This window comes from Macaca nemestrina, chromosome 12 (assembly GCF_043159975.1).
Source record: "Macaca nemestrina isolate mMacNem1 chromosome 12, mMacNem.hap1, whole genome shotgun sequence".
Lineage (NCBI taxonomy): Eukaryota > Metazoa > Chordata > Mammalia > Primates > Cercopithecidae > Macaca > Macaca nemestrina.
The window spans coordinates 35,331,354-35,344,236 of NC_092136.1; the positions used below are offsets into that span (position 1 = coordinate 35,331,354).

Consider the following 12,883-nt stretch of genomic DNA (forward strand, 5'->3'; position numbering starts at 1 on the left):
ACAGTAATTTTCAAGTACAAATGTTTAAACCAATGAATAGCTTTGCTCTTTACATATGAGTCAAGGACCTCTACAATGAGTTATGTTGCTTTGCCTTTCTAGTTTATACTCATCACAAATTTCTAATGGGCCTCTTTTCTAAGCATGAGCCAATACCTTTGATTCCTGTTATTATCCACACAGGCCATTCTTGTGACTACATGCTCATGCATAAGTTTGGAAGAGCAATACTGGATATAGCATCGCTGAGCCATATGATATTATAGAGCTGAGTGAGAGTTTTGAAGCATCAGTGTGCCAGGAGCCAGCAGAATTGCAATCTCACCTTTATTCACCGAGTAACTTTAGGCAAGTCATTTATTTCCCAGTTTTTTTTGAAATAAGCAAACAAAACACAAGGAGGTATTTACCTGAGAGGTTTGTTACAAGGATCAAATTAAGGAATATTTGTGAAAATGCTCTGTAACACATAAAATGTTATATAAATTGGTTTAATGATGATATTGCAAAGTTTCACATTGAACTGTATGTTAAACTGGGGAAGATTTAATAGGGAAAATGAAGAAACATCAACCTGTTAAAAATATATTTTAACATAAATTACAATATATGTTATTTCCATAAAATGTAGCTTGACATTTGTGGGGAAATCATATTGTTGGTTTCAATCAACAGTTTCAAAAGCATTTTCTGCAGACACATGAATGAGTATTTTATTTATATACATTTGGAAAACACTGAATTAAAGTTCATCAAAATTCTGTTATAACTCCTTATACCTTTTAATTCAGTTTCATTGAGAAATTTCTAAAATGGGGGTGTTGAAGGTGTATGTGTTTGTATGTGTGTGTGTGTGTGTGTATGTGTGTGTGTAGAATATATCTTGCCATATTTCCTAAAAATAGAAGAATAGAGAATGTCCTTCCATTTTTCTACAGAGCATCGTGGATCTAGAATTCCATATAACATTTTAGAAAATGCCACTCTTGTGGCCCAAACTATTCTGTGACCCAATTAATTAGCTGGAAAATAGGCCTGCAGGAATAGTAGGTAACCTGTCAAAGGTACTATATATTCTTGGGACGTGACCAAAATGCATGATCTAGCTTTAATTTGGTTTATCAGAGAAAGTCATTACCATGATATTCATTACTCTCAAGCAAATGGGCATCCTGAAAGGGAGACCCAGATGGCTGAGCTAAGATGTGGATGAGATTGGTTAGAAAGATTTACCAGGCTTTTCAATGATAATGTCAAAGAAACCACAGAAATCATCCCTGCTAACTACCCACTGAATCATTTCTTAATACTTGACCTTCTCCAACTAGACCTATGAGAGATCTTTTTTTTTTTATAAACCTATAGTTTTATTAAGACAAAAACTGACAGTGTAGTATGAAGTTTACATTTAAACAAAGTTTACACAGAAATCTAACACATGCCTAAAAGGATTTTACAATGTAGCTCTAGATGCAAGTCTAGACAATATCAAGAACTGATGGATCTCATGACTCAAGACAGAGCATTTTGGGTATCAGTTACTTCTTAGGATTTCTTAAAAAATTGTGTGTGTGTGTGTGTGTGTGTTTTAAAGTGAACCACTGCCCAATATGGAAGTTTAATCTTCTCCTGAGACCAAGGCTTTTGAAATCACTAAACTCTTAGATCAATTCAGTGAAACTTGTGCTGTCAGTGACTGAAGCCAACAATGGTTTCAGAGTTCAAAGCTCAAAAAAGAGAACGGCTCCAAGAGTTTTCCCCACTAAGAGCACAGGCCCTTGTCTTACCCTACTGTCTTATCTCCTCTACCACCCTCTTCCTCTTCCCTAACACCTCAGCCAGTGGCTTGGATGAACAAGCTGATATTTATAACTTCGTTACTGGAAAAGAAAGTGTCTTCTAATTTTATTAGCACCTCTGAGACAGAATGATCTGCTTGTACTGTATACTCTCCAATAAAAGACTTTCCCTCCTCATCAATTTCCATCTCCAAAATGGCAACTTTGGTAACTTATGAAATGGCTTAGTCCTTTGTGGGAACAGCAATAAGTTTAGGCAGGGAACACCTTGGCTTATAGGTTTCAGACATTCACAGCTTTTAAACAGTCTCTCACAGTCCTTATTTATGGTGCCAATGACATTTTTTTTTTTAAGGTAAAATATTCTGGACATAGAAGCAAACCATTAGTTGTCTGTTCTTTTCCATTGCTTCACCATTTCCCCTATCAGGCCCCAAATGTTAATCAAAGTGATGCTACCCATCTCCCTTTCTCCCCTCCCCATCCCTCCCCCAAATAATACACCAGTAATAGCCAAAGACTACACACATGCTACGCTGTAAAAATGCAGAGTTAACACTATTGGGAAGAAGGCTGTGGGTTGTGGAGATGCTCTTTGAAGATCTACAGTATTTTTTTTGCTCTCCCACACACCCAATTCTGCAAGTTTTGTCCTTCATAGAAGGCCCTTTGCTTTTCTCAGCAAAGTGCAGAAAAGATTGCCTTGAAACACTTATCCCCTTTCCCCTCCACTGGGATGGGTGTGCAAACTATACAGCTTGAAATGGCTTTAAAGCACTTGGGCTGCTGCAGGGCACAGAAACTATACTGGCTCTTCAAAGGACATCTTCTCAAGCCACCTCTATGGTGTCAAGACAAGTAGAACTCCTTCCCTTCCCACCTGAAACCCAGTCAGATGTGACAGGGGCTGGTACTCAGGAGCGTTAATTCTTGTCATCTTTTTTGTCATCATCCTCCGAGGGGTAGGAATGCCACGTCAGCCTTTCCTCATAGAAGGATATGACAACCTGTGGGCACTTGACATTGGCTTCCTTGGCAGGGACCAGGTCAGCCTCATCAGAGTTTTTCCATTTCATCAGGAACATGAGCTCTCCACTGGAGTCTGTAGCTCCAATAATCCGCTCCGGCTCCAAACCTCGAGCAAAGCCTCGTGGCTTTTCTGACTCTTCTTTCTTCTTCTTTGGTTTGCTCTCCTCTCCCTTATCTTCAGAATCAGAATCAGCTTTGCGCTTGCCTCCCTCTGATTTATCTGTCTGATGTGCTGTTTTCTGTGACTGCAGAAACTCAGCAATGAGGTCGGGGCAATCCAGGTTTTCTTCTGGCTCCCATGTGTTGTCCTCATCTGAGAACCCCTTCCACTTTAGGAGGTACTCCACTTTGCCCTTTACCACTCGACGGTCGAGAACTTTTTCCACCACATATTCCTCTTCCTCCTCTTCTAGCACCTCTTCCACTTTCTTCTTGTTTTGTTTTTTCCCCATAGTGCCCGCCAGCTTTCTGGTGTAAAGGGTGACGCTGCTCAGAGCAGCGCCCAAGAGCCCGAGAGGAATCGATGCTGCGCTACTGGCGCGTCGCGTCGGGTCGCCTGGGGGAGTGGCGCCCAGGAAGGCAGCAAGCCGGGTGGCCGCAGTGGAGCCCCTCACTGAAGCGGCGTACCGCAGGCCCCAGCCTGAGAGATCTTAAAAGAAAAATGTAAGTTTACAATATTCTATTTGGACACACTTTTTGTCATTCATTCTTTTCTGAAAGAATTTACAAGGTATTTGCACCAATGGAAATCACAAGTCTTGGGTTCTAAAAGGCTAAGAATAAAGCTTGGGTTGGGGTAGCTTTTGCCATACATTTGATAAGAAGGCCTATCTACCAAGACAAGCTGGGAGTACTAAAAATATTAGAAAAAGGGTCACAAATGGGCAGTTCACTAGCTGCCTTTAGCACTCAGATATTATCTGTTTGGGGCACAGAGTGTTTTAAAAACTAAGTAATTATGTCACAATTGAGATCTTGAAAAATTCAGAGACTCAGCAATATAGGGCTACATTTCTGTGTGAAGACCATCGGTGATAGCTGAGCAGTATTTGTTTAGATGGGGCATATGCTTCCAATTTACCTTGGTCCTTAATTCTTTTTGGTTTTGGATGTGAGCTATTTCACTGAATTATTTTCACCTGCTTGGCCCTATAGTATTTTATGGTTGGTATCCTCTGTATTAGTAGTATTGTTATTCAGAGCCTTCTAGCATGAATACTTCTTCCAACCATTCTACTTAGGAACACACACACTATTGGTAGCAATGTAAATTGGTACAAGTACTATGGAAACCAATACAGAAGTTCCCTGAAAAACAACAAGTAGAACTACCATATGATCCAGCAATTCCACCACTGGGTATATATCCAATATAGTGGAAATCAATATATTAAAGAGCTGTCTGCCCTCTCCTGTTTATTTTACCACTATTCACCATCGCCAAGATATGGAATCAACCTAAGAGTCCATCAGAAGAGGAATGGATAAATAAAATGTGGCACCTTTATACAATAGAATATTATTCAACCATAAAAGTAATAAAATGCTGTCATTTGCAGCAACATGGATGGAGTTGAAGGTTATTATGTTAATTGAAATAAGTCAAGCACAGAGAGACAAATACTGTGTGTTCTCACTCATATGTGGGAGCTAAAAAAGTGGATATCACAAAGATAGGAGTAGATTGGTAGTTATCAGAGGCCAGGAAGGGTAGTAGGGAGGAGGGGAAAAAAGGGTGATCAATGCAGGGGTCCCTATCCCCCAAGTTCTGGACCAGTACTGGTCTGTTAGGAACCCAGCGGCACAGCAGGAGATGAGTGGATGAGCGAGCATTACTGCCTGAGCTCTACCTCAAGTCAGATCAGCTGTGACAGTAAATTCTCACGGGAGCACAAATCCTGTTATGAACTGTGCATGCGAGGGATCTAGGTTGTGTGCTCCTTATAAGAATCTAACTAATGCCTGGTAATCTGAGGTGGAACAGTTTCATCTTGAAACCACCCACATCTGTTCCCCCACCCCCATCCGTAGAGAAATGGAAAATTGGCTTATATCAAACCAGTCCCTCATGCCAAAAATGTTGGGGACCACTGGATTAATGGGTACAAATATACAGTTAGGTTGGATGCAGTGGCTCACACCTGTAATCCCAGCACTTTGGGAGGCAGAGGTGAGAGGATCCCTTGAAATTAGGAGATCAAGACCAGCCTGGCCAACACAGGAAAACAAAACCCGGTCTCTACTAAAAATACAAAAATTAGCCAGGCGTGGCCACACACACCTGTAGTCCAGCTACACAGGAGGCTGAGGCAGGAGAATAGCTTGAACCCGGGAGGCAGATGTTGCAGTGAGCCGAGATTGCGCCACTGCACTCCAGTCTGGGAGACAGACTCCATCTCAAAACAAACAAACAACAAACAAACAATCAAAAAAACAAGATATGGTTTGAAGAAATAAGACAATGTTGAATTGATCAGTAAAGTGATTATGTTAGCAATAATCTATTGTACGTTTTAAAATAGATGAGAATGATCTGAATGTTTCTAGCATAAAAGACGAATATTTAAGGTGATGGCTATCCCAGTTACCCTGACTTGATCTTTATACATTATATGAATGTATTAAATTATCATATGTACTCCCAAAAATGTGCATCTGTGTCAGTAAAAAAAAAAGAAGAAGAAAAATAGTCTTTCTATGTTTGCCAAAATATTTACCATTTCTGATGCTTTTCATTCCTTCTTTAAAACTCTGAGATTCCATCTGGTATCATTTTCTTTCTGTCTAAGTACCTTTACCATTTCTTGCAGGGCATATCTGCTGGTGAAAAATTCTGTTAGTTATCAATTATTTGGAGATGACCTTCTCTTTCCTCCTTTCTTTTCCCTTTCCTTTCCCTTTTCTTTCCTTCTGCACTTTAAAGGTATTATTTTACTGTCTTCAGGACTTAATTTTTTTTTACATTTAATTTATTTAGTTGACAAATGAAAAATGTATGTATTTATTATGTCCTTTAAAAATGTGTACATTGTGGAATGGATACATTGAGCTAATTAATGTATATGTCACTTCACATACTTATGTGGTGAGAACTCTTAAAATCTACTCTTTTGGCAATTTTGAATAATACAATACATTGTTATTAACTACAGTCACCATGTTGTACAATAGATCTCTTGAATTTATTCCTAGCTAACTGAAAGTTGGCATCCTTTCAGCAACATCTCCCCAACTTTAGCTACTGCCACCCCTTCCTCCCAGCCCCTGGTAACACCCCCATACTCTTCTACGAGTTCAACTTTATTTTAGATTCTAAGTGTGTAAGTGAGATTATGTGGTATTTGTATTTCTGTGCCTGATTTATTTCACTTAACATAATGTCCTCCAAGTTCAGTCATGTTGTCACAAATGACAATATTTTCTTCTTTTTTAAGGCTGAGTAGTATTCCGTTGTGTACATATCACCACTTTTATCCATTCATTTGTTGATGGAGACAAACTAATTCTGTGTCTTGTTTGAACAGGCAATTAACTTGGACTGAAGTGCAATCTGTCTCCTTAGCAAAAGGTATCATGCAGCTAAGGAGACGGTTTTCAACCTGAGTCCAAGTTATTGCCTGCTCAAAAAAGACGCCACATAGTGGCTTTTATTTCTATTGGTCCTCTTTAAAGATTGGGGTAGATATATTAGGAGCTCAGCATCTACTGTTAATTTAACTTGCAAACCTCTCAACTGAAATGCTTTGTACTGTTTTTCCTAACCTCCTCATTATGTCGACCTAACAATTTTAATCTTCAAATATATCATGCAGATTTACCAATTCAAAAACACAAAGATATATTTTAAAGCATGTTCTTTTTTTTTTTTTTTTTTTTTGAGACGGAGTCTGGCTCTGTCGCCCGGGCTGGAGTGCAGTGGCCGGATCTCAGCACACTGCAAGCTCCGCCCCCCGGGTTTATGCCATTCTCCTGCCTCAGCCTCCCGAGTAGCTGGGACTACAGGCGCCCGCCGCCTCGCCCGGCTAGTTTTTTGTATTTTTTAGTAGAGACGGGGTTTCACCGTGTTCGCCAGGATGGTCTCGATCTCCTGACCTCGTGATCCGCCCGTCTCGGCCTCCCAAAGTGCTGGGATTACAGGCTTGAGCCACCGCGCCCGGCCTAAAGCATGTTCTTTGAAGCTTAATTGGTAATTGCTATTTGCTAAAATTTCTGAAAAAATGTCAGCCAGGGTCTGGGTAAATAAATCATGATATATGTGTAAAAATTAATGATATCCAACTAGCTAAAAATAGACTTATGAGTCTTGGAATAAAAAGATTTCCAAAATATATTATATAGAAAAAGCAAGATAATAGGATTTGAACTCTGTATATACTTATATATGTAAAGCTATATATATAGAGTGTGTCTGGAGGTAATGGTGAAGGGAAACTTTTTGTTTTTTCTTTTTTAACCAGGGTATGCATTGATTTTTATAGTAAAAAAAATAAAATTCGTGTCTCAAGGCTCTTCCTCAATATACCAATGGGGAGAAAAATAAATGTGAAAATTGAATCCTTAATATAGCTTTTTTTCTTTTTGCAACTTCCCCCTCTCACCTTTGCTAAATTTTACCTTTAAAGTCATTTTTATAGACCTAGTGGGAAAAACCAATCTGAAGAGTAAAAAAACGAAAAAAAAAAAAAAAAAACCTCAACATTTTATTTTTTCCTTAACATAAAGGTCAGTGTTTTATTTCATACCTAGAATTTTCTGTTTTAAAGGCTGGGTTGAATAGTGCTTTCAGCAAAGAAGAAAGATAGAATTTATTTATTTATTTTTAAGTATGATGACTACAATCTTCTCTGTTACAAAAACCCACACCAAAGAGTTGACAAAATGATTTGCTGAAGGACATCATCCTGAGAAGATAAATAGACGTCGAAATGGTTTTGGCCTGAAAAATCAATTTGGTTGTCTATAGGCCTCATGGGAAGAAAATCACCTTTGCTGAGGAAAATATTATTTCTACCTCTGAGAGGGCCAAACCAGTATCAGGGAGGAGGGAAGCCTTTTTTTTTTTTTTTTGAAATGATGACACTTTCTCCAACAAAGATGAGTGTTTACAGAAAAATAGGGGACATATACTTATTTTTCTCAGCATTGAAGTAAAACCTTGTCCTTCTTTATTGTTTGCCCAGCTACAGGGCATTACTGACTTATATGTATAGGATAAAAAGGCAAAAAGCCATGTCATGCTGTGAGGGCAACAGACTGATGTCTTGGTGAAGAGAAACAAAAAACTTTGAAGGTGAGAGAAGAATAAGAGGGAAATGTAGTTGAAGAAGGACCAGCTGAGCAAACTCTTCCTGATTAAGAGTCGGCAGCTGGCTGCAGCTTTCTTCTCTGTGTTGGTTGACCCATGGGAACAACGATCACTATAGATTTTCTGTAAGGAGCAAGCAGAAGCACGCATAGCCTTCCACCAGCTTCTGGGAAAAGACTAGCCAGAGATCTCTGACTTGTCGCTAGCAGTCAGATTGGAACAAGTTGATTTATTAGGATGAGGAGAGTCAGAATAAGAAGTGGAGGAAGAGGGATTAGGAAGATTTGGAAGAGTGAAGACCTAGTTCAAGAGGTATCATAGAAAAGAATGGATTGTTTGCGCTCTAAAACCAGCTGAGGGTTTAATGCAGATGATAGGAAGGGGATTGGCATCCATAAGCATCTTCTAATGGCAATATCCACAGGTGGTAGGTGTAGCCATCACCTTCTTCTTTTTAATCGATGAAGGAATGAAGATTCAGAGAGAGTAAGCCTTTTTTATATTGTCAAACACTATTAAGTAGTGGAGCCAGCTTTAGACCCACCTTTATTCCAAAGCCTGTATCCTGTCCACAAGGACATCTCTCTGTTACATTGGTGCAGCTAAGGAAGCTTATGACCAGCTCATATTTACCATTTACCGTCTTTACTCTTTACTGTGTTAAGAGTCTCTCTCCTCCTCTTCTGCCTCTATTTTCCATTAACCAGGTTCACACATTCTAGCGTTTAAAAGTAACTTATTTTAATCTGTTTAACAACCCTTAGCAGTAGCTCTTGTTTTTCATTTTATAGTTAAATTAGATTTACAGGTCAATGTCATGACAAAAAAGAAAATGTTTGGTTTTGCTCACTAAATAAAGGCATGCTGGAATTTTGGAGCTGGAATCAGCGTTTGAATTGAGTTGTTGGGATCAGAGCAAGGACTAGAACCCAAGCAGTGGGACAATTGTGCAGTAATTTTAATCTCCACTAGATGGCACTGTAAAAAGTGCTTTGAAAAGTGGCTTCCTTTGGGAGAACTTTATTTCCTATTCAGCAAATATGTTACTCTCCTGGGGTACCTTACCGTCCTGGGGCCCAGTTCTCTTGAGTAGCTGGCATTCTGGCTTTTGCACAGAACTCTCTGTTCTGATGCAGCCCTTCATCCATCGTTGTCGGGAAGATGATCATGAATGATTTATCACTAATGACTCATCATTAATGAAAATTACCAGTGATTAATCTTTAAAACCTCTCCTTCTTGGGAAGTTTGCTTACACCCCCACACTTCTTGGAGTTTCTGTTCCCCACAAACAGTACTAAGCTGTCCTGAATACCATCCTTTCTCAACTCACAAGACATACCCTTATCTTGGATTCATTTTGGAAATTTGGGAAATTGTTTCAAAGTCAATAACAGGATATCCACCCTGCTTTAAGTAAGGAAGGGGGGGATCTATGAGCTCTGCTCTCCAGAGATATACCCTTTGTCAAGGGTTAAATTATATTGTTATTAACTAATACATTGCATTTTTGTCTCTTGGGTTCTTGATTACAGTGATGATTAACTTTAGCCCAAACTGCCAAGTTTGACACACCCAGGGATCCATTAAAACTGTTGCAGCAACAGCATATAGTCAATGATGACTATATAGCTAGTTCCCAGTCATATGTAAAGATTATTTGTAATTTTTATCTCTATTTTCTATGATCTGATCTATAATTTGATCTTACAAAATCAAATCAAAATAAACTTCCTCACTTTGGAGACTTTATCTGGAATGCTTTTGTTTTCCAAATTTGTTTAGAAGGAACAGAATATGCAAATTTCTATGCCCTCTACAGTTTCAGCTTAATTATCATGTCTTTCTATCTCCCCAGATTCAGTTAAGACCCACAGTTATATTCTCCCATAACACTCTATCTTCTACCTTCAAAGCCACTTTACACACTAATTAATTATCTATAATGTTTAAAACATGTCTGTTTTCCCTGGTATATCTGAAAGACCATTGCAACAATAATCGCTTCTGGCTTGTTCACCACTGATTCCTTAGAGCCAGACACATACCTTATATACAGTCAGTGCTAAATAAATATGTACTGAAACAGAAATAAGTGTATGATTTAGCTTTTTCTATTCAGCTGTCTGAGAAATAAATATTACTTGAGGTCTATAATATATTTTTACAAGGTACGTTTAGTTTTGAAAATACACAGAGAGCCTCACTAGGTCAAGAAGAAATGTACATTCTCCTGGTAAAGAGGTAGGAAAATTGCCTCATAGAGTGTATGTTGAGATCTAAAAGAAAAATGCTTATCTTTGTGTTATTTGAACAGAGCACCAAATAAATGATTGTTTGTTGGAACTATTATATTGCTTTTTTGTCTCTTGGGTTCTTGATTACAATGATGATTCAGCAAATGGTTTATTTTTTAAAAACTAGAGTTTGGATATGATAAACTTATTTGCTCTTATTCCATCAGAGCATGTTTTGTTCTTCTGTTTTCAATTGATATATTGTTTATGATGTCTACAATAGAGATCAAATGGAGAGAATTTTACAATGATGTAATAGAAAGAGCATTAGAATTCTAGTCAGGGAAGTAGACTGGCTATGTGATCTTACATAAGCCACCTGCTGTCTCTGAGCTTCAATTTCTTCATCTGTGAAATGAGGAGTTGAGTTTACATGAGTAGTGTGGGTACGCAGTGTCTGATGTGGGCCTCATTTATTTCCACTCCAGTATTTATATTCTTGGGTAATCTTCTTGCTTTGAATGTGGGCTGAATCCAGTGCCTGGCTTCGAACCAATAGACTATGAAAAAGGTGATGAGATGCCACCTTCACAGACAGGCTACAAAAGATTGCAATTTCCATCTTGCAAGTGCACTCTCTCTGCCTTGATCTCCCTGATTTTGATGAAGCAAGCTATCCAATTGGGAGGCCCACATGTCAAGGAACTGAGGAAGGCCTCTGGCCAATAAACTAGTGAGAAACTGGGGCCCTCAGTCCAAGAGCCCTGAGTAACTGAATCCTGCCAAAAACCATGTAAGTGAACTTTGAAGCAGATCTTTCTCAGTCAAGTCTTCAGATGGGACCTCAGCCCTACTCAACACCTTGATTGCAGCCTTGTGAGAAATCCCAAAACAGAGTATTTGGTTAAGCCATGCCTAGACTCTTGCTGCACAGAAACTGAGATGTATGCTCTGCTGAACTTCTAGGTTTAGGGGGAATTGGTTATACAGCAATAGGTAAATAATACAAATGATTTCAAACTGATTGATGGCCTTATGCATGGATGACCAACTTTATAGCCTCTCTGTCCAGAGATATCTCCTCTCCCCTAATCTATCCATGTACAAAAATATGTAACACTTATATGCCTATCGTTATGCTTTCTGTAAGGTTAAGAAAATCAACATATCTGATATGATATGCAGCTATCACAGAGGGGCAGCAGGGTAATAATGATAGGTGGGGTCAAAAGAGTGAATTATTGATAAGTTTATAGTTATATCAGTTTAACTCTCTTGAGCTTCAGTTTCTTATTTGTAAAATGAGGGGACTGGAGTATAAGAGGGTTACCAGAATGTGGTCTCAGACCAGCATCATCACCATCATCTGGGAACCCAGAAATGCAAATTCTTGAACCTCAGCACAGACTCACTGAATCAGAAATTTTGGAGTGGGGCTCAGCATCTGGCATTTTAACAAACTGTCCAGGTGATTCTGATGGACACAAAAGTTTGAAAACCACTGGACTAGAAGTTCTCTGAGACCCCTCACAGCTCTACCAAATAATGATGACAGTAATAACAAGAAATAGTTATTGATCATATTCCAGGACTTATAAAAGGACTTTATATTCATTATCTCATTTAATCATCACAACAGCCTGTGAAACAGACACTTGTTATCCACATTTCTTGTAAGAGTTCTAATGTCTTTGCTTCTGAAAGACAGGGACAATGTTTTATTCATCTCTAGACTCTATAAGCCTTGCACAGGCCTCATAGTTTCTATATATGTATGTATGTGTGTGTGTTAGATGATAATTGTTTAAAAAATGAATGAATGAATGAACAAATTCAATTTGTGAACAAAATTAATTTGTGAGTAAAAATAATAGGAAGACAGGGTTGAAGTGTCAGAGGCTCTCTAGAAGTTGGCTAGATGAAGTCTCAGGCAAGTTGAATATTCTAATTACCACTTAAATCCATATTAGGAAGGTACCACTGAGTCTGCTTATCTATGAGGCTAGCCTTGATCTTAGGGTAGCCAACTTCTTGATTCCCAGTGTTTTCAATTTGTAGGCTTCAGCTATGGAAAAATCTAGTATGATATTTATTCATTTTTCTTTTTTCTGGAGAGTGATCCTGGAAGAAAAATTAATTTACAGAAATAATTAATATAACAAGGGCATAAGCAAAGCTTTGAAAGGATATTTCAAACACATTAATCAGAGTATTCTTTGTGCCTTCCAGAAACTGGAGAGGAATACCTCCAAAGAGTTAATAGCTACTGCTTCTCATCCATCCCTTGGGCCTTTTAAATGAATTAGCAGGGCCATTCGGATTTGTCTCTACATCCTTTCTAGACTTGGTTTCTTTGCCAACTACAATAAAAAACGTGATTTTTGATGCTGTGAAACATCTCAATAAATAAGCATACAGTTAGAATTGACTCTGAGCTTAGCAACATCTTACACATTATTCATAATTATTGTAATGCCACTCCTGGTGTGTGTGTGTGTGTGTGCATGGGGGCA

General features: G+C 38.6%; 1 pseudogene across 1 annotated transcript; it reads right to left on the reverse strand.

Moving 5' to 3' along the window:
• Positions 1–1,351: 1,351 nt before the first annotated feature.
• On the reverse strand, positions 1,352–3,480 carry LOC105471479 (chromobox protein homolog 1 pseudogene; annotated as a pseudogene). The gene has a single exon (XR_981154.3). The product of XR_981154.3 is annotated as a chromobox protein homolog 1 pseudogene (transcript).
• Between the last annotated feature and the right edge of the window lie 9,403 nt (positions 3,481–12,883).